Source organism: Ambystoma mexicanum, chromosome 5p (assembly GCF_040938575.1).
Source record: "Ambystoma mexicanum isolate Mex_15411 chromosome 5p, UKY_AmexF1_1, whole genome shotgun sequence".
NCBI lineage: Eukaryota > Metazoa > Chordata > Amphibia > Caudata > Ambystomatidae > Ambystoma > Ambystoma mexicanum.
The window spans coordinates 255,194,894-255,216,627 of NC_090930.1; positions in this window are offsets into that span (position 1 = coordinate 255,194,894).

Here is a 21,734-nt window from a genome sequence, read left to right on the forward strand (position 1 = left end):
TGCGCGGGAAGTTTCACACGCGAAAAGCTAGGCTACGGGAATTGCAGGGGTGCGCGGGAAGTCCCACACGCGAAAAGCCAGGGTACGTCCATTACAGGGGTGCGCGGGAAGTTTCACACGCGAAAAGCTAGGCTACGGGAATTGCAGGGGTGCGCGGGAAGTCCCACACGCGAAAAGCCAGGCTACGTCCATTACAGGGGTGCGCGGGAAGTTTCACACGCGAAAAGCTAGGCTACGGGAATACCAGGGGTGTGCGGGAAGTCCCACACGCGAAAACCCAGGCTACGTCCATTACAGGGGTGCGCGGGAAGTTTCACACGCGAAAAGCTAGGCTACGGGAATTGCAGGGGTGCGCGGGAAGTCCCACACGCGAAAAGCCAGGCTACGTCCATTACAGGGGTGCGCGGGAAGTTTCACACGCGAAAAGCTAGGCTACGGGAATTGCAGGGGTGCGCGGGAAGTCCCACACGCGAAAAGCCAGGGTACGTCCATTACAGGGGTGCGCGGGAAGTTTCACACGCGAAAAGCTAGGCTACGTCCATTTCAGGGGGGCGTGGATATTTGAACACGCTACTCCGATCGTTGGGTCTTCACAGGTCCTCCCTGTACAGCCTCCACGTCCCCTGCATGCAGTCCACACCACAGGTGATTACCCTGCACACCTGCTCATGACTCCCACCCCCCAGCAGTCATGGGGCACCTGCCAGCAGGCCCCCACTCATGTCCCACTCATGCCTCCCACCACCCCCACCCCCCAGCACTGTGGGGCACCTGCCAGCAGGCCCCCACTTATGTCCCACTCATGCCTCCCACCACACCCACCCCCCAGCACTGTGGGGCACCTGCCAGCAGGCCCCCACTTATGTCCCACTCATGCCTCCCACCACACCCACCCCCCAGCACTGTGGGGCACCTGCCAGCAGGCCCCCACTTATGTCCCACTCATGCCTCCCACCACACCCACCCCCCAGCACTGTGGGGCACCTGCCAGCAGGCCCCCACTCATGTCCCACTCATGCCTCCCACCACACCCACCCCCCAGCACTGTGGGGCACCTGCCAGCAGGCCCCCACTTATGTCCCACTCATGCCTCCCACCACACCCACCCCCCAGCAGTCATGGGGCACCCTCCACCAGGCCCCCACCCATGTCCCACTCATGCCTCCCACCACCCCCACCCCCCAGCACTGTGGGGCACCTGCCAGCAGGCCCCCACTTATGTCCCACTCATGCCTCCCACCACACCCACCCCCAGCACTGTGGGGCACCTGCCAGCAGGCCCCCACTTATGTCCCACTCATGCCTCCCACCACACCCACCCCCCAGCACTGTGGGGCACCTGCCAGCAGGCCCCCACTTATGTCCCACTCATGCCTCCCACCACACCCACCCCCCAGCACTGTGGGGCACCTGCCAGCAGGCCCCCACCCATGTCCCACTCATGCCTCCCACCACACCCACCCCCCAGCACTGTGGGGCACCTGCCAGCAGGCCCCCACTCATGTCCCACTCATGCCTCCCACCACACCCACCCCCCAGCAGTCATGGGGCACCCTCCACCAGGCCCCCACTTATGTCCCACTCATGCCTCCCACCACACCCACCCCCCAGCACTGTGGGGCACCTGCCAGCAGGCCCCCACTTATGTCCCACTCATGCCTCCCACCACACCCACCCCCCAGCACTGTGGGGCACCTGCCAGCAGGCCCCCACTCATGTCCCACTCATGCCTCCCACCACACCCACCCCCCAGCAGTGTGGGGCACCTGCCAGCAGGCCCCCACTCATATCCCACTCATGCCTCCCACCACACCCACCCCCCAGCAGTCATGGGGCACCCTCCACCAGGCCCCCACCCATGTCCCACTCATGCCTCCCACCACCCCCACCCCCCAGCACTGTGGGGCACCTGCCAGCAGGCCCCCACTTATGTCCCACTCATGCCTCCCACCACACCCACCCCCCAGCACTGTGGGGCACCCTCCACCAGGCCCACACAGATGTTCCCCTACCAATAGGAAATCACAATACAGATCCCAGGATCCCATGGGCAACCACATCCCACCCCATGTCACCCCAGTCCATACACACATCCAAGGTACACATCCATTCAAAAATCAAATACCCATTACATGATACATAACCAATGAGCAGTATGCGCATGAGTCCAAGTCCGTCAGACTCACACAATGGCAACACATGACTGTGAAAACCCAGATTGTGACAGTCAACAAACCAATGAGAGAAGTCCACACAATAGAATCAAAAGAACAATGTATTAAAATGTAAGAAGGAAAAAAAAAGAAACACCTAAATGAATACACAAAGTAACAGGAAAAAAAAAAAAAAATACTAATGAAAGGTGAAATCCAAAAGAACGGGTGCAAAGTCAATCAAAATGGAAATCAAAAACAAACACATTGCCCCATGGTCCAAATAATAAAATCGAAAACATCCACAAACTATGTACAAAGATGATTGTCCGGGTCCAATATCCCTAAAAACCATAAAATGAAACCTACCCAAAACCTAACTAATGCGAACTATATACAAAAAACGTGGGCCATTGTCCAATCAACCCAAATAATAAATAAAAATAAAGGAAACCTACTATCTACATAACTATATACAAAGGCGGCGGGCCAGTCCTGCGGCTCACTGAGAGATGTTATGGGCCAGGGCATCATCGAACTCCCTTTCTATCTCCCCGAGGCGTTCCTCCTCAATGGCCCCGAGGGCCCGCAGGGCTGACGCAGTGTCCACCTCCAAGCCCCTGCGGATCTCCTCGAGGCACTCGGCACGCCTCAGGGCCCTCTGCATGGAGTCCACTGCCCTGACCATAGCGAGCCGCCCCTCTTCTGCCCGCCGCCTCTCCGCATCTATTGCGTGGCCTAACCGCTGCCACACGGAAGACACATTCTGTCCAGGGTCCTCCTGCCCTCCAGCCGATGGCTGCCCCTCCGATGTTGATGGCCCCGAGCCATGACGCCTCCCACGTCGCTGCCGCTGCCTCTGCAGCCACTGCCTCTGCCAGCACGACGGCATCCAGGCTGATGGTATCCACCGACGCCGTCGTGCACGTGCCCTGCCTGATGATGCCGGCACATCCTCCACCTGCAGGGGTCCAGTTGCCATGGTGTCCACACCAGCTGGACCACCGACTCCCGACTGTGGCAGGGATGGGATCCCCACTGAGCCGGCTGCATTGGTCGGGGCAGGTCCACAGGGGGCCCTGGTGTCAACTGGGCCGGAAGACGGCAAGGAGAACGACCGGCGCATACTTTCCACAGAGGAGGAGATGCCCGGCACATTGGCCATCACCTGCAGAAAACCCGCGCCAATGGCAGATCCCAACTGGGCCACGTCGGCACGGTGCTCTTCGTGATGATGTGCGTGCTCCTCCCGGGAAGCACGCACGTCATCACGAATGACCCCCGTGCGCAACGCGACCCCAATCAGGACCTTTTCCATGCGCCCACGGGTCCCCTCGTCCGCAGGTGGAGGGGAGTCAGATGACATAGACACCCCCTCCACCTGCGGACGGGCCTGGGACGGGGCATCCATGCTGGTGCATGGTGGTGCACTCACAGGGTCAGGGACAGCGACATGCACAGGCACCTCCACGGCGACCTGTGCTGCCTCCTGCCCCTGGCCCTGGACTGCACCACTTGCACCAGCAGGGATGCCCCCACCAGGCCTCAGGTGTGCCTCAGTCTCGGCCGCCTCCTCCTCTGTAGAAACCACCAACCTGGATGGCTCCTTGCCCTCTTCCGCTGTAGCTGGCCCCTGTGGGGGCTCACCCACCCCTTCCGCCGCAGCCGTGGGGGCATCCCCGCCGTCTACCTCCACAGCGCCGTCTCCGCCCTCTCCATCACTAGCCGCTGCATAGAGGGAGACATAGAACACAAGCATCAGGGCACTGTACAATGGTCCCCTACACAGGAAGCAATATCAGATGACTGGCAATGGTAAAGTACACTTCTATCATGTCCCTCCACAACACATGGGTCAGGCAATACACACACGCAACACCCATGGTCCATGGCATGCACATCAACATACATGTCCACTGCACTCTTCTAAAGTACGATGTCATGGAACACACATGCATCATTGGTCATGCAAATCACATGCACACACTTCACCTCTGTCACATCCATGTGGCCTCGTACATCACAAACACAGTGGATACAAGGATGATTAGGCAGCATCAGTGAATCTGTACAGTGTCACAGACATGTGTCATGCATCCATGCCATTCAAAAGTCACAGACATGCAGGTCAAGCACACCGACCTCGACACCATACATGTACCTGGCATCAGCATCCATCCCTCACCCACACCCATGTCCACGAACATACACTTGCATGCTCACATGTGTCCAATCTGCATAGGCCTCCTCAGGTTGCATAGCAACACATACAACAACCATGTGATCCACAAATTACTGGTCGCACATGCATCGCCATGACAACACTGCACACATACATGCCTACAAGGCCCATTCCACACATACAGCATCACACAACCAGCACACTGCAACATGCACTGTCTCACACAGCAATGCCTGCACACTTACCGCTCAACTCCAGACGGGTCTCCCTCTCAAGGACCTGGGAGTGGAGCGCTGGGTGTATGCGTGCCAGGACCCTCATTTGGATCGAACTCATGTGGCCCCGGCTCCCCTCCACGAGGCGCCGGGCCTTTGAGAGGGTCCTGGACCTGCAGTCCTCCCAACGCTTCCTGACATGTCGGTTGTCGCGGACTGCCACCCCCTCCGCGTTGATGGCAGTCACGATGTCGTCCCAGATCCGAGTCCGTCCTTCATAGTTGGCGCGGCTACTTCCGAAGAGGGCATCATACTGCCCCAGGACTCGCTCCACCAGGACCCCAACCTCGGTGACACTGAAGCTGGGGCCCCTCTGCCTCTCTGGCTGGGGGTTGCCACTGGTGCCAGATGTTTCAGTGCCCGACATGGCAACCCCAGAGGCAGGAGTGGGTGGGCAACTTGGTCCTGGGGCTGGGCTGTGGAGTGGTGTTCTTCCAGTCGGGAGTCTTCAGTTCCAGCAGGGGTGGACACAGCAACTGTACGCCTGCAGATGGCTGATGTGCAGGCACCAAATGGCAGGGCACGGTGGCAGCAGGCAGGCAGGCAGGCAGGCAGGCAGGCAGCAGCAGATGGCACGTGGGAGGCTGCTCGGGGCACTGGGGGGCAGTAACTCGGCCTTCTGGGCAGGAGCGTGGTCTTCCGTGTGTGAACGCGTGGCCAGCTTGATACGGAGTGAATTGGCACGTGAAAATCATGCACGTCTGCGTGGAATCCGAGGAAAGGCCCTCAGCGCGTAAGCACGTCAGCACGCGTACGCGATTTCATTGGTCCAAAGGGCCAGGCGCGTAAGCGCGCCTATGACGCACGGGTGTTTCCCAACCCACGTGAAAAATAAACACGTGCCGCGCGAGCGCGTCAGCACGCGTACCCGATTTCATTGGTCCAAAGGGCCAGGCGCGTAAGCGCGCCTATGACGCACGGGTGTTTCCCAACACGCGTGATTGGTCCAAAGGGCCAGGCGCGTAAGCGCGTCTATAACGCACGGCCGTTTCCCAACACGCGTGAAAGAAACACAAGCCAGTGTCAATGCGTGTGATTGGAGGCTGGCCCTTCAGCGCCTACACGCGGAAGTGACGCAGGACCTGTGGGCCTGCATAAAAGGTACATGTAGAACGCCATTTCCTTGTACGTGCTTTTCGTGGAGAGCGAGTTGGTGTATTCTGTACTTCTTGTCAGTTGACACGCGATTTACTTCACGGCGTTCAAAGGTCGTACTCCCTGTTACCTCTGACAGCTTTTTCTCTTTTGCTCTTTTTCCTGGGCCTGTTTCCTCACACAGCGTTCCCTTCTACTGTTGTCCTGTCTCCTCAGACAGCGTCCCATTCTTCTTTTGGCGGGGGTGTTGCCAACGCGCACACGCGCGTCTTTTTGACGCATTTCTCCCTGGCAGACGGTGAGTTGCGCACGCATCTATCATCTGTGCTTGCCCCGTGTGTCACGTACCTCTTCAGAGGTCAATCTAGGCTGCGTGTGACACGCATACGTTCATTACTGTGTTACTGGATGCCACAGCGTAGTGCAGGGTTTTTCATACGCACACGTGGTCTAGGAGGGGTATCGTGCACGTTCCTTAACTTTTTTGGGGTGCCTGTGCGTTGCGTGACCCGTCATCTTTCCCCAGGGGTGTCATATAGCCTTGCCACTGCACTAGGGTACGAATACCATCTGGTACCCAACCCCTTTGACACCCAATTGCCCAGGACAATTGTGCACACCCACTCCCATACGCACAATAACATCAGTGCCATGGTTGGGAGGCGTGCAAGCCGTAAGGGTGGCAAAGGTGGCCGAGCCACACGTGGTGGCCGTGGAGGATCCACTAGGGGACGTGGTTGTGACTTGCAGGGTGCCCCTGTCCCCTCCAGTCTGGAGGACCAGTCAGGGACACCCATGCCCCCCTTCTCCCCCCCCCCAGGTTGAGGGTCATGTGGCTGATACCAACCCTGATCAGCCCTTGTTGGACCAGCCCATTGTGGCACCAGACCTGTCCGAGGGTGACTCCATCGCTGACATCCAGGTCAGCAGGTCCACTGCACGTGCACCGGTGCACATTGGTGTCATCAGGACACGCGCATCTATGCCAGATAGGTCATCTGCTGCCCCCCGTGGCCAGGGTGTGGCTCCATCCACCCCACCTCTCATACACCCTGCCAAGACTGTGTCGGTCCTAGTTCATGCACCTCAGATCAGGCCTGACCCTATCCCTCTACCCCCAATGCCTGCACCTACTCCCATGCTGAGTGTGCAATCCCACACACCCAGTACTGAGTCCACCACGGCTCCTGCCCCTAGTGTCCACAGCGGCGTAGGACACTCTGGATCCCCACCCCCTTCCAAGCGGAAGAGGAAGAGTGCACGTCCGGCACAGGCTGATGCCCCAGGCACGGCTGCACAGTCCGGCCCATCAAGGAAGCCCAGCTTCACAGACGCCGAACTGAATGCACTTGTTCAGTATGTGTCAGACCATGATAGGGAAATGGTCATCGTTGCAGGGTCCAAGACCACACATGCCAGACGCCAGGCACACTGGCAGACCATTGCTGACAAAATAAGTGCCCTTGGAGTAGTGAGGCGCACAGCTAGTGATTGCCAGAAGCGCTGGAATGACCTTAAGCGCAGGGCAAAGGATAAGCTGGCCTCAAGTCATGCCGCAACCTTGGTGACTGGAGGTGGGTCCCCAGCACAGGAAATAGAACTCACACCACACGAGTCCGTAGCTGGATCCTACGTCACCGAGGGACAACTCCAAGGTGTGGGAGATCTCCCTGATTACGAGGCATCATCCGGTGAGTGCACATGCATGTGTGTTATATCAATGTGCATGGTGTGTGTGCGAAGCCTTCATGTTGGGTGCCTGTCAAGGGGGTGTGTGGCAGAGTTGATAGTGTCACCCATGTGCCTCATCCAGTATGTTCAGTGCAACACCATGTGCCCACACCACTATCCCTACTGCCAACAGTGCACATATGGCCCTACACCATGGAAGTTCCCCTTGAATTGTCATTTTGTCACGACATTGTTGCTCATTCTCCCCTGTCTATTCATCTTATGTCTTACATACCATTCCTACACTTTCCCCCAGCCATTCAAGTTCCATCGTCACATGCCTGACATGCAATGATACCACATGCTAATGCGTCCTCTGTATATACATGGCACTCAACATGCTGTCATACTCTGGATTTTGCCTTGACACCCACCTCCTACCTGTGTGCTCTTGTTCCGTCTGGTTTCAAGCCCCATTCCCTCACACTCCATGCTGCTCTTCATGGTCTATCTTCCCTGACTTCTACTGTTCAGACCATCGTGCCCTACTCACGACACCTGCTTGCAAACAGTCAAATGAGGGCACCCTGCCCTCCAATGCGACCCACCCTATTGCTGACAAGTACATCTGAGCCTACTCAAGGTTAACTCTCACTGACATCTGCTCATACATGCCTTTGCCTGTCCCATGGACCCTTCACATGGTCCCAGTCCTCTCTCCTTGCTCCTCTTCCACCATCAATGGTGTGACCCGTTGGGGTGTACTCTTGGCCTCCTTCCAATCCTCAGAGGCCACAATTGATGAGTATGGTAATGGGAGCAACTCAGTCCAAGGACCTCAGGCCAACCTTATTCTCCTTGACAAATGCTACCCACATCTCATCAACTTCCTTTCCTCTCCTGCTGTCCCCCCTCCTCTCTCCTCATCTATCCTGCACTGCCTCCCTGCACCCTCCCATGATCCTTCTCCGCCTCCCACTCCAACTCCTACACAAGCTGCACCTCTGATCTGTAGCACTCCCCGTAAGTCCTACAAGGCTGTCAACCTCCTCCACATTTACACTCCTTACTCTGCCGCTGCATCAGGCATTCCTCCAATATATGTCACTTACATGAGGTAATGCACCTTGACATCCTTGGTCTCATGGAAACATGTCTGACGGCCAGCTCTGTCTGCATCTTTGACACACTCCTACCTGACGTTCAGGAGATCCTCTCCTTGGCCCGGCACTACTGTGCAGGGGGGGGTGTGCCCTTGCCTTCCCTGAGGGTATTCCTGCCACTGTCACTCCTACGTAGACCTACTCCCCTCTGGAATGGCTTGTGTGACGTCTCTCTCCATCTCACCTCGACATTCACAAACTGTGCGTACTGTGTATCGGAAAAATGGTCAAATGTACTACTTCCTTTCTGAGTGGCCTCACCTCTCCTCCTCACTCATGTCCCCAGACACTGAAATCCTCTTCCTTGGTGATGTACGCATCCACCTGCATGCTTGTTGTCCCCCCACGTGACTTTTCCGTGACCTCAGCAACTCCCTATCACCCTCTAAACTCCCGTCTGTCCCTACTCATTCTGCAGGGCACACTCTTGATGCTCTGATCTCATCTGACCTTCCCCTCTCCATCCCTCTCTGCACTCCTCTCTCCTGGAGTGATCACTTTCTCCTCTCCTCCCACCTCACCCTCACCACCCCACAGGCAAAGCCACCCTCACCACTGTCACACACCTTCTTGGTATTCCAACCCATGAAGTGTGTGTCAGTCGAGGCTTATGCTGCCAAAATCTCCCCCCATCCAGCTCCCCCTTAGGCTCACTCCCATCCTGACAGGGCCCACTCCATGCTCCACTCTATGTCAGGTACACTGGATGTCTTTGCCACGGTCATGACAATCCGCCTGAAGCCCCATGCCAATGCTGACTCCTGGCATGACTCGCATCTTGTGAACCCAAAACACAGGTGCCGGGTGGCAGAGAGGAAATGGCCTGCATCATGCTCATCCTCTGGCAAACTGGCCTGCCACCTGCTCCAAAGGCAATAGCGTCTCACCCTTCTCACCAAGATGAGAGCCCCAATCCAAGGGCACATATCTGCGGCATCTGACAACTCTGCAGGACACATTGAAATCTGCAAGGACCTTGCCAAGCCAGATGCAGTGTGTACCTCCCCTGTCCCCTCCGAGCCCACAGCACTGCATGACTGTCTCTGTACCCCTATAGGCCACCCCCCCAGCACTTGTCTGCGCCTACCACCATCTGCCCTCGACGTTAAGTCCTACTTACCTTGTACAGCACTACCAGCCGCAACTTCCCCTTGCACTTCATTGTGCCACCCACCTCTGCACTTGCGTTACATGAATGACACCAGCACCAGTAGGATTGTTGAATGGCATCCCCTTCTGCCCCACCACCCCTCAGTGCTCCGCTGTTCCTTCATACATTTCTGTACAGGTGCTTCACGAATGCTATATGAATCCATTACAGGTGATGGGGAGGTGGAATCTCATTGTTTACTGCATTTTGTTAATGTTGACAAGGCACTGTGCATCGTGGCCAATTGGGACTAGCAGATCCATGTCCAACATGTTAACTTCTTGATGTGATGAAGCAATGTCAGGACCAGAGTGGCCAAAATCCAAAATAGTTGCCCTCCTCTCCCTCTTCACTTGGTGGCTATGTCACATGCCATGTGTGTGATGGCATGTGCATTTGACATGGCAATCACCGGCCAATGTGTGATGCCAGTGCTAGGCAGCATGGGGAGCAGGCGTTGCTCTCCATTCTCTGTGTCATCATTGTGTGCCCTGAGCCTCCCCTCCAGACCCAGTGATGGTGAATGCATAGGAGGTTTCCCAGTCATGTGGGACATGTGTCATTGAACTACTGGCTCTGTTGTTCATCAGCCCTTGTTGTATGCCATGGTGCTAATGCCTGTTTCCATTTCTCTCTTTCATGTCTTTGCAGGGGACGACGCACTTGTTGATGCTGGGGATGTGGTGGTGGAGCCGTCCCAGGAGGGCAACCCGGGCCGACCTTCCACAAGTGAGGGACGTGGTGTGTTTGTGGGTGAAAACCCACAAGTGCTGCAGGTCGTGCTGTCGAGGGGTGTCTCTGGGGGTTCCTCCCCCGAGCAGTATTCAGGTGTAGACTCGGAGGATGACACCTATGTGCAGTCGCAGGTGAGTGTTCTTGGGAGAGAATCTCCTCTGTCCGACCCACCTGCAGCCGGGTTATTGCCCTCAATGGGGATGTCAGTGTCGGCAGCTCAGCCTCCGGTGGTTACGGATGCAGGGCCACACCACACAATCTCTGATCCTGTTCCTGGGGCTGCAGATCAGAGAGGGAATGCAGTCCTGCAGCCTGAGGCTTTGCCGGCACAGCAAGGCGCAGTCCGCCTTGCCCCAGGCAGGTGTGGTGCCCGCCAACGTGGTGGCCGTATGCCACCTGGCAATACCGCTTGGGAGCAATCCATCTACGGTATGGCCACCCAACAGGCAGCATCATCCGAGATGATTGCACAGGCCATGGATAGGGTGGCCACTTCCATTGTCCCCCCAGAAAGGCTGATGGAGCGACTGGAGCAGGCTACAGAGTCCATCTGCCAGGCACACAGGGAGGACATGTTGGCGTCCAACATGGACAGGCGGGCAGGACTGGCGACTCTGCGGGAATCACTTTCCATGGAGTCCCAGCGCCACAGGGAAGGCCTGAGGGAAGAATTCCATCACCTCAGGTCGACCCTGTCAGAGCTTGAGGCTTCATCCCATAGAAGGACAGAGGAGCAGCTGGAGCGTCTGACACGGACGCTCTCGGCCGAGATGCAGGCAACTCGTGCGGAGGTCAGGTCATCCCGGAAGTTACTGCATGGGGACCTCCGCATGATCATAATCCAGAACCAGACCTTCCAGACCCGCCTGCTTGCAGCCATGGAGGAGCAAACTCGGGCTTTGCGTGGGCTGCCTCCCATTGTCACACCATCTTCTGAGGCAGCTCCCCCACCTCCTGAGTCAGCTGCAGGGTCTGGCCAGAGCGATAGCGACTCATCTCCCACAACAGAGTAGCCGTGTGGGCCACGAGCCTATGGGGTGTTTTTACTTCCCATGATCCACACAGGTGGATTGTGGCGTGCATCCTGTCCTCGGACCTCATAGGTGCCCCCCCCTCCCCGCCGGCCCTTTCATGGCCATTTTTTCTTATCATATTTTTATTTTTCAAGTGTGTTGCCTTGTGTGGGTACCTGGGCATACACTGTATTGTGGCTGGGCACATGCAGGCTTGTCCTGAGTTTGGTTTCGATGCTTGGGTATCTGGCATCCACACCCCTCCTGCTTCCGTTTCCATGGGCTTGCAAAGGGTGTGCCCAAGTGACAGCAAATTACACGGTGACATTGGACTTCCATGAGCTGTTGGGCAGTCCATAGTCAATACTGTGTAGACATTCATGGTGTACATTGTTGTTGCACCTAACTATGCATGATGGTTTGATATGTGCCTCAACTTACATATGTTACTCATGTTTTGCAGGTATTTCACACAGTTCTTCACACGGGCATACTCTCTGGAGTCAGACTACATGTCGGTAGATGTGCAGTGACACTTTTGCGTGGCGCCATCACTGTACATCTGGACGGTGAGGACATACCAGCACAATCAGGTATTGAGACTACCATTGATTACATGCATTGTGTCTTGTTTTGGTGGGCTTCAGGGTGGGTTGGTGTGTAATTTGATTGAAATGACTCTTACACAGGTGTGTAGTAGTGCCTCCATCACGGTTAGCTGTTCAAGTGCGGCTATGTTCCATTTGGGGCACTGCTATTTGTGACACCGGTGTCATGTTGTGAGGGTCAGTTTGTTTGCTCTCACATACCATGACATGGTGTCCTCTGTGGCGGGACTGTGAAGGGATTGGGTGACATGGCAATGTTGTAATGTAGCAATTCGCCTGTGCCAATGCATTTTTGATGAATGGAGTTGTGTCTTTTCATAGTTATGCATTGCTGGTGTATGTGTAGGTAGGGGTGCACACATAGTGACACTTCCATGTTAACAATCTCAGGCTGATGTGTTTCTGACAGTTTATTGCCAAGAAATTTTGTGACATTGTCAGGTAGTGTCATCATTGATCGTCAGATGGTATGTGCCAGAGCAGTGTGCACTAGCCAGCACTGTGATTCCTAGGTGAAGAAGTTGGCCACCAGTTGCGTACGGGCTGCCTCCCCCCGTGCCCTTTCCCCTCCCATGCGCAGCGGCCGTGCATGTGGTTGTGGATGTGGGGGCACCACCATGTCCACGGGCAGGCCCCGGCGTGTTGCAACATTGTGCAGGACACATGCTGCCACTATGATCCTGCACACTAGTGGGGGAGCATATAACAGCTGCCCGCCAGAACGGTCAAGGGAGCGAAAGCGTGACTTCAGCACTCCGAATGTGCGCTCCACTATGCCCCGTGTTGCAATGTGGGCTGTGTTGTACCTTACCTCGGGTGGCGTGGTGGGGTTCCGGATTGGGGTCATCATGTGGTGGCTGATAGGGTAGGCACTGTCCCCTGCGGAGGTGGTGATGGGTATCATTAGTGGTGTTGTGACATGACCCTGTATCTGACATGCATGCATGTGCAGTGGCATTCATGCTCACCAAGCAGCCATGTATCTCCATGCCGGCCAGCCTCTAGGTCCCGGCTTAGGGTAGACATTCTGTAGATGAAGCTGTCGTGGGTGGACCCGGGATAGTTGGCATATACTGATGTGATGATTCCCTTGGCATTGCATACAACTTGCACGTTGATGGAATGCCAGTGCTTGCGGTTTCTATAGATGTGCTCTGTTGCCCTGGGGGGACGTAGAGCCACATGGGTGCAGTCAATTGCACCAAGCACTTTGGGGAATTGCGCCACACCATAGAATTCCTGGATGCACGCCCGCCTTTCTGCAGGAGTCCTGGGGAGATATATGTGCCTACGGACTGATGGCCGTGCAGTGATGATGTTCAAGACCTGGTGTAGACAGCGTGACTGCGTGGCCTGTGACACACCACCCACTATGGCACTTGTCCGCTGAAAAGATCCAGTGCCCAAGAAGTGCAGTACATTCAGGACCTTCTGCAGGGGGCTGAGTGCTTGGGAGCACAGGGTGGGTGATGTGAGGTCATCCTCCCACTCACTGACCAGGTCCAGTATGATGTGTGCTGGAAACCTGTACCTCCCATACACCTGGTCATCAGGCATCCCGAATAGGCTGGTTCTGGGTGAGAAAATTCTGGCCCTGACTCTCCTCCTCCTCCTCCTTTGGTAACCCACAGCCACTGCTGCTAGGAACGGTATGTTCATCTTTGCACTGAGCTTGTAGGATGTTTTCACGTGAATATTTAGACGTGCCGGGTCACGTACGCCTGCTTCCTGCAGGCGTACGTCTTTCCGTATTGCCTGTTGTAATTTTGCACGTGTCGTGGCCGAGCGTGTGTGACTACATGCTCGAGGTTTACCAGGTTAAATGTACGTTATTAATATTGTAATTGTATTCAGATGTAAATGGTAACCGGGCGTTTTTCACGCGCGCAGTTGAATATGCGATTACTCGCTGTGTGCCTTTGGACCAATGAAATCGGGTACGCGTGCTGACGCGCTCGCGCGGCACGTGTATTTTTTTCACGTGGGTTGGGAAACACCCGTGCGTCATAGGCGCGCTTACGCGCCTGGCCCTTTGGACCAATGAAATCGGGTACGCGTGCTGACGCGCTCGCGCGGCACGTGTATTTTTTTCACGTGGGTTGGGAAACACCCGTGCGTCATAGGCGCGCTTACGCGCCTGGCCCTTTGGACCAATGAGATCGGGTACGCGTGCTGACGCGCTCGCGCGGGAGGTTTATTTTTTTCACGTGGGTTGGGAAACACCCGTGCGTCATAGGCGCGCTTACGCGCCTGGCCCTTTGGACCAATCATGCGGGTTGGGAAACGGCCGTGCGTCATAGGCGCGCTTACGCGCCTGGCCCTTTGGACCAATGAAATCGTGTACGCGTGCTGACGTGCTTACGCGGCCTTTCCTCGGATTCCACGCAGACGTGCATGATTTTCACGTGCCAATTCACTCCGTATCAAGCTGGCCACGCGTTCACACACGGAAGACCACGCTCCTGCCCCTAAGGCCGGAATCCTGCCCCCCAGAGCCCCGAGCACGCTCCCACCTGCCATCTGCTGCTGCCTGACTGCCTGCTGCCCACGTGCCCTGCTGTTTGCTGCCTGCACATCAGCCAGGGGTGCAGTTGCTGTGACCACCCCTGCTGGAACCAAAGACTCCCGACAGCCGTACCATCGCTCCACAGCACAGCCCCAGGACCCAGTTGGCCACCCACTCCTGCCTCTGGGGTTGCCATGTCAGGGAGCACAACATCTGGCACGACTGGCAACCCCCGGCCAGGGAGGCATAGGGGCACCAGCTTCAGTGCCACCGAAGTTGGTGTCCTGGTGGAGCGAGTCCTGGGGCAGTATGATGCCCTCTACGGACGGATGCGCCTCGACAAGGAAGGACGGACCAGGATCTGGACGGACATTGTGACTGCCATCAACGCAGAGGGGGTGGCAGTCCGAGAATTCCATCAAGTCAAGAAGCGCTGGGAGGACTACAGGTCCAGGACCCTGAACAAGGCCCGGCGCCTCGTGAAGGCAGTGGATGCCAAGGGGCGGCGGGGCCACTTGTCGCAAGATGAACTTTGGGTCCTGGAACGCATATCCCCAGCGCTCCATGTCCAGGTCCTTGGGAGGCAGACCCGTCTGGAGTCGAGCGGTGAGTGTACATGCATACTGATTGTAAGCTGTGTGTGTGGTGGTGTGCCAGGAGTGTGCATGTTGCACATGTCTTTGTGTGGCCATGTATAAATGTGTGTGTGCAGGGCTGTGAGACAAGCACATGTGTGCCTGTGATGTGTGAGACAAGGATGGTGCATGTGTGTGTGTGTGTGCTTGCAGTGCAAATGCTTGTGTGTGGGCACATGTGTTTGACTGTGCATGTGAGTTGGCATGCTTGTGGTGTGACACATGGATGTTGATTCCATGTGCATTAGTCTGCAGCGTGTGCGTGTGTGTAGTTGTGAAGGGTGCAACAGTGTTGCTACATGGATGCAGGTGACACTGTCATGTTGGAGAGTGAATTGCAAATGTGACATGGATGTTCATCTCATGACTGACAGTTTGCGGAGTGGTACACATGCTTGGATGTGTGCTTTGCATGTGTGCATGTGTATTTGAGTCCGTGTGTATCATGTGATGTGTGGCTCACCTTTGTCTGCTCATGCTGCTGTATGTGAATGTATGTAGCGGGCTGTAGCAATATGGCTGTTGAATGACTCATGTGTGTGCGTTGAGGAGACAAGTGTGTTGGGGATTGTGATGCCAGGTCTGGAGTATGACAATGCCACTCTTGTACAACTGTTATGTGTGTGAGTCAATTGTACAGTGTCCTGATGCCTGTCTCCTGTCTCTCCCTGCCTGCAGCGTCATCTGATGTGGAGGGCGGAGAAGGTGCTGTGGAGCACAGCAGCAGGGATGCCACCGCCAGCCGGAGACGCAAGGCCCGGCTCCCCTCCCCTGTTGTCATCTCGTCGGGGAGTGAGGAGTCCGGTGCTGTGTCCCAGGTCGCAGCTGCCGAGGGGAGGTCCAGGAGGCGCAGGAGGAAGTTGGACTCCTCGGCAGCAGAAGGGGCAGCTGAGACCCCACAGGGTTCCGCGGCGGAAGATGGCAGGGAGTCATCCAGGTTGGTGGTGGGTTTGGTGGAGGAGGAGGCCGTGCAAGGGACTGAGATGGGGTCTGGAGGTGGGCATTCCACTGGTGCTAGTGGTGCAGCACAGGGGCAGGGACAGGAGGCAGCACAGGCCGCCGCGGAGGTGCCTGTGTGTAATCCTGTCCCCGGTCCTGTGTCTGCATCATCTTGCACCAGCAGGGTTGCCCACGTCCGGACCCATTCTCAGGGAGACCAGGCTGTGTTCCTCCATACACTGGGCCTTGTTCCGACCCCCTCCTCACCTGAACCCCCTATGCGCCAGTCGTCCTCCGTGCCATCTTCCTACCCACCTGTCACCTGGGTGCCCTGTGGAGCTGCCTCTGACGATGGGGCCAAGCTGGTGGAGGACACATCCCTGCCCCAGTCGGGAGTCGTGAGTCCAGCAGGGGTGGCCACCGCAACAACAGCACCCCAAACAATGGAGGATGTGCAGGCAGCAGGTGTCAGGGCACCGGCACCAGCACGTCAGCAGCAGGAGGAAGAAGGTGGGAGCCTTGATGGCTCGGGGCCATCACCATCAGAGGGGCAGGCATCAGCTGGAGGGCAGGAGGACCCTGGACGTCAAGTGTCTTCCGTGTGGCAGCGGTTGGGCCATGCCATAGATGCGGAGCGGCAGCGGGCGGAAGAGGCGCGGCTCGCTATGGTCAGGGCGGAGAACTCCATGCGGAGGGCCCTGAGGCGGGCCGAGTGCCTCGAGGCCATCCGCAGGGAGTTGGAGGTGGGTACATCGGCGTCCCTGCGGACCCTCGGGGCTGTGGAACGGGGCCGCCTCCGGGACATCGAGCGGGAGTTCGATGATGCCCTGGCCCGGAACAACGATCAGTGAGCCGCAGGACTTGCCCGCCGCCTTTGTATATAGTTCTGTAGTTTAGTTGTAGTTAGGTTTCCTTTGTTTTAATGTTATTATTTGGTTGCCAAAGGACAATGCACCACATTTTTGTATATAGACATTTTCTTACTTAGTGTAAATAGTTAGGTTTCATTTATTAGGGCTCATGGACCCGGATCATCATGTTGATAGTTTGAGGGATGTTAATATGTGTTTGATTTTTTCACATGAGGCAATGTGTTTCTTCTTTCATTTGTACTTGGATTTGATTTTGGACTTTGATTTTGGACCCCTATTTTACTTAATTTTTGTTAATTAGTGTTCCTGATTTTTTTGGTTGTGCTTTTTTATTATTTAGTTTGCATTGCATGTTTATTGTTATTTTTTATTTTTACCATCCTTGTTTATTTTTTAATACATTTTCATTTGATCCTTCAATGTGTTGTATCATCTCATTGCTTTCATGCATGACATGTGGGTTGTTTGGACATTCACTTGCAACATCTGTGTGTGACAGACATGTGTTCATTCATATGATTTACATTGGGTGTGTCACATGTCATTGTGTTTGATATGTGGGTGGATGGGATAGTTGTTTGGGAATTCTTGCAGGGCAGACTGTCCATTACGGTCATGATTGTGTGGGGTTGTGACCCAGGTGAAGGTGGACATGGATGGTACATGGGTGGGGGCCTTCTGGTAGGTGCCCCTGACTGCGGGGGGGGGGGTGGTAGACATGGGTGGGGGCCTGCTGGAAGGTGCCCCTGACTACCGGGGGGGGTGGGGGTGGTAGACATGGGTGGGGGCCTTCTGGCAGGTGCCCCTGACTGCGGGGGGGGTGGGGGTGGTGGGAGGCATGAGCAGGTGTGCAGGGTAGTCCCCTGTGGTGTGGGTTGCATGCAGGGGACGTGGAGGGTGTGAATGGAACACCTGTGAGGACCCACCCAGCAGAGCCGCGTGTGAAACTTCCCGCGCACCCCTGTAAATGACGTACCCTGGCTTTTCGCGTGTGGAACTTCACACGCACCCCTGATATCGACGTGGCCAGGGCAATCACGTGTGGGACTTCCCCGCACCCCGGGATACACGTACCCAGGGCAATCGCGCGAGTGACTTCTCGCGCAACCCGTTGTACACACACGCGCGAATTTTTGAACAGTGGGTGTCCGTGTAAATGGCGTACACCTTTGCACATCATTAGTCCTTTGGGGTCACGGTATGGCCCATTGCTGTATGTGGGTGGTATTTGTTGGCGCAGGTTTTGGCGCACTTTCGTTGAGTGCGTCGGGACGCTACCGCCTGCTTACTTGTGGCGTACGTTTTTGGGCCTGTGCGCTGGTTTGATCGAGCGCTGTTTTGCCCTGTTCGAATCCATGAATACGTGTTGCCGGAGAGCGTGTGGGCGTTCCGCGCACTTGCCTCCTGTACTTCCCCGTGCCGCCCACATTCTTCCCCATTCCGAGTGTTGTGCCCCATTTTATTCCCCATTCCGAGTGTCCCGCCCTGTGTTCCGCCTACTTTAGAGCTGTGCGCTGCGCTCGGAGTGATAGCGCAGTGGCCGTGGCGCACGCCGTTGGTTGACCTGTGCGCCGGCGTGCGCCGCGCACTTTTTCAGCGCACGTCCTATGCTTTTCTTACGCACGGACTTCCATGAATCGACGTGCGTTGGTTTCCCTGCGCTTTTCGCTATTTTTCGGCGCAGCGCACGTATAGGCCCCTCTGCGCCGGAATTTTCGGCGCACATTTATTCCATGAATCGGCCTGACAATCTCCCCTCCGCTTGCGCGTTCTCAATTTCACTGGGCCTAGTGAGATCGTTGTTTTTGTCCTCTTTTGTTCCCCTCCCTTGCCTCATCGCGCACTGAAACACGTGTGTATGAGCGTGATACAAATACAATATAACATAATCAATAAAGAATATACAGACTAGGAGGAATGAATACAGTGCAACAACAGAGCTTTGGTGGGCAGGCAGGTGTTGGTCCATAATGGAGAATATGGTTCCTACTGCAAATTCCATTGGTTGATTTCATTGAGGTTTTCATTAAGGTTGCATAACACGGGCTCCCATCTTGAACTGAATTATTTCCAAACACATTCACTTCACAAAAATGGGGTATTCCCAGAATATCAGCCCTTCTGCACCTGGCACCTATTCACTGCCTCACTCCAAAGAACTGAAAGCAGAATGAAGGATGTCTGTGATTATTTAAGTCCTTTGGGGGAGTCTTGTCTTTGGTCAGCAAACACACATTTAAAGAGACACCGCCTTCCGTTTGTGGAAACCAACACTTTCTTAGCGAATATATTCATACCACCGACCCCACCTTGGGGCTTCATTCTGTTGCTAAATCCTAGATAAAGCAATCAGGGAAAGGGGTGAGTGGCTGCAGATCATCAATGGGCAGCTTTATTGGCGCGGTTCAGTAGAACAAAGAAAGACAGCCAGCAGATTAAGACAGGGAAGTCACTTAAAAAAATGATAAAGCTTTGTTTTTCTGAGTCACAGCCCATTGCCCCCAAGATGTTGGGGCCCATTTCAATTGCAAAGTTTGAAAGGCCCTAATACTGGGTCTTAGTAATGGAGATGGAGGAGAGGGAGTTTTAGATCGGTGGTATGTATGGATCAAATTCAAGGAGGATGCTATCAAATATGGAAAGGGGATTGTAGTGATTGGTCTTTCTCTGTGAGGTATATCATCATAATTGCTGAAAAGATAAAATTCAAGGTGTGGGTTAGGGGACAAGTTGCTTACCGTTTCCACCTATGAAAGGGCTATTTGAAAACAAACCAGAGATACTGGTAAGTTTTTGGACACATGGGGGAGTTTCCATGATGTCGATGGCTAATGTGTCTGAGCAGACGCCATATACTGATCTGTTTTGTTTAATTCAATGTTGTATACATGGCACATTGATCAGTTCTTGTGTTCGTATAGGCCTTTGATTTCCTAGCAAATGACATAGCATGTTGTGGGGTATATTTACCAGCCCAGCAGAACTTCCCCTACATCACCAAACTGCAATTTCAGCAGTTACAAAAATAATGGCATTTGCTGTGTCTGCTGAGCACATATTCCCCAGCACCAAAACTGCGTTTTGCAGTTACAGGATGACACCATCCAAGGAGGGCTTTTCCTCCCTGAAAGGCCTTGTGTGTCAAGTAAAATCTAATTTCAGGCCGTACAGCGAGCGTTTACTCTTGAACAAAGTAAAACAGGCTAAACTCTTCACAAGAAGCTCTCTCTATCCCTTTGCTTAAGTCAGTTGCAAAGAATCCTTGTGTTGAACAGATACCAGTGTATTAGAAATTGACCAGAGCTATGGAAATGTTCAGAATAAAGATGCGAGGAAAACTGCATTTGTTAAGTGACATCCAAGAAAAAATAACTCACGTGTAAAACAGTGCTTTTGCCAAGCAGGAAAATGCCTTTTGAAAGCGAAATCTTAAAATGATGCCGTGTGCTTAGACAGAAATGTGATGGAAGATGGGGGGTTTGCTCTAAAATATACATGATATTTATTCCCAAAAAGACTCGGTTTCTGTTTAAAGAAAAAAAATATTAACTTTGAGCTTTGAGACCAGCAGAACAGGTTTGGCAGGCATTGTCTTCAAACGTGCTGTGCCTCCCATGGGAACAAAATTACCTTCCCCAAGTGAACCAGACTCCTTGGCACATGAATGAGGCCAAGGTGGAGAATCTAGCGGCTTCGTCAGACTGACTGGCATTTCTTCAGCCAGGAACAATGGATCAGGGGAATTGGCCTTGTCACAAGCAAGTGTGAACTCCTCTGACACCTCTCCTAAGCTTCAACTGCCTAGGATCAAAGGCAAATCCATGGCAACCCTGGGTAAAGCTGACCAGAGCATGACATTTGGCTAGGGGTTTGAAAGGACTGCCTACTTTAGGGAACAAAGTCGGCCCATATGATTGAAAAGACTTTTCATATAAAGACATTTATTTCAGTAATCTAATGAAGCAGTAATGTAAAAGTTTGACAGCTTGAATGTAATTTTTGTGCCATTAAAATGATACGAGGTGTGTCATCCTAGCATGTGGGGGACGCGAACGACAGTAAAGTGACATTTCTGGAAAAAGCATACATGACACGGTTATGAAACTTAATTGCAAATATGGCCTACACTCTTAGGCTCATGTATATCTATTTGTAGGATGTTTGATAAAATATTTTCCACGGAAACTTCAAAAGAATGCCAGGAGAACGAAGCAATATCACACAAATTTGGTGTTTGGACAGGAATGTTCCCAGTGACATATGGAATCTGCCTATCTAATTTTCCTGATGATGACATTTGTGAATATAAGTGTTTTGTGTCATAAATGAGTTTGGCAAAAGTAACTTTGGTAAAACAAAGCACATTGTAAAAAACACCGACACTAAAATGGAGTCACTTCCTTCAATCCAATCTGCTTAAAGGGAGGCGGCGACATACTCAGGATGACCTATCCGATTTTAGAGGTAGGTCTAGTTTAGTTCTGCCCACATAGTAAAAATCCTCTGATGTCATCTGGTTTATAAAAGGAGGAAGCTTAGGGGGAGTCAGGACATTCACAAATCCAAGATTCAAAAATCCACCTCAACCTCCAGAGATCCAGACATTCAACATTCACCCTGCAAGATTCCAGACTCCGGAGCAAGGCCAGACCTCCTATCCAGGCAGAACCACTCTCCAGAATTAAAACCAAACAAAAAAATCCCAACAATTCAGAGAGAAAGGGGGGAAGGCTGCTG